Source organism: Phalaenopsis equestris, unplaced genomic scaffold (genome assembly GCF_001263595.1).
Source record: "Phalaenopsis equestris unplaced genomic scaffold, ASM126359v1 Scaffold000878, whole genome shotgun sequence".
NCBI lineage: Eukaryota > Viridiplantae > Streptophyta > Magnoliopsida > Asparagales > Orchidaceae > Phalaenopsis > Phalaenopsis equestris.
The window spans coordinates 292322-293620 of NW_018165318.1; the positions used below are offsets into that span (position 1 = coordinate 292322).

Consider the following 1299-nt stretch of genomic DNA (forward strand, 5'->3'; position numbering starts at 1 on the left):
CCCTGCTGATGGATCCACAATAAGGGAATTGGGCTACTGACAGTATGCTGCAGATTATATTTGAAAAAGAGAAACTTCTGATGATGGAATGACAGATTGATTGTTGATGGATTATCCCTTAAGATGTTCAATATGTCTGGATTTCATTCTCATACTTCGTACCAAAACTCTTTTTGGACTTTTCAAGTTTTGTTATTCACTCATCATAACTTGCAACAAGGTTTCATTTTTTTTAGGTGTTGTGCTTGTTAGTGTACTGATCATTGTGATATCTACTTACTATTACTTGAAAAAGAGGAACTTTTTGCACGAGGAGTAGATTTGAGAAGTCTTCTTTTTGTCTGCTTTGTATTAATGCGTGCCTTATTTTGATTTGTTAATGGACCAATTTGTAAGACGATTGAGAAGTCTTCTTTTTGTTGCTTCTTCGCATTGATGTCGCTCCTTACAGTATGAGGCAGGATAAAACATGCAACAATTGCAGCCAAATTATCAACCACAAAGAGGATCACACTCTGTATGTTATTTTTTTTAAGTAATTAGTATTTTATTCATTTTAATCATCTTAAATTATTAATTGGTTGTGTTTTTTTCTTTATAGGGATGCAACGAACCTTAATCCGAATGACAAATTGAGGGGGAATCTCACGTATTGATCATCCCTTTTTTAAGCATTTTTGTTTGATATATTTTGATTTTTTTATTGTAAGGTTGATAACGTTTATCTTATGGATTGCTAGATGTTTTAATATTTAGGGGATGTTACTACTTAGTTTGTAGAATTTATGTGATTTTATGTTCAATGAATGCTTTTTTTTTGAAGTTATTGGAAATTGAAATAATGAATTCATGTATTTGAGATATTATTAATATTTTATATGAATTGTGTTTTTTTTTGTCATTGTTTTTCATATTTGGGCCATTTACATACATATCACTCATTTCTATTTATCTTCATATCTAACACAAATTATAATTTTTTACATTTGCACTTTGTGTTAGACATAAAAAAACATATGTAAATCTTTTTTAATATATGTTCATGTTATTCTATATATAAGTTTATTGAAAATGTGTTTATTATATAAAAATTAATTAAGAAAATAGCTAAATCAGCAGCAGTTAAAACCGTTTCAAAGAATAATCACAGCTAAAAATCTTCTTTCCCTAGAGTTTTAGAACAGCTATAATTGAAATTGCAATTAAAATCGCTGCAAAAAGTTGAGTTGATGAAAGTTTTTTCTCAAATGGTTTTAGAATCGCTAGTATAAGCCTTTGCAGCACAAATAATGAGCAGTG

At 29.1% G+C, this 1299-nt stretch overlaps 1 protein-coding gene across 1 annotated transcript in view; it reads left to right on the forward strand.

The window, feature by feature from the left end:
• The window catches only part of LOC110032159, a 7607-nt gene extending 6851 nt beyond the window's left edge, over nucleotides 1-756 (forward strand). Inside the window, exons 3-4 of the transcript XR_002294822.1 lie at nucleotides 452-517; nucleotides 602-756. The gene's annotated coding sequence lies outside the window, so the exon portion shown is untranslated. The remainder of the gene's footprint in view (nucleotides 1-451; nucleotides 518-601) is intronic.
• The last annotated feature ends 543 nt before the right edge of the window (nucleotides 757-1299 follow it).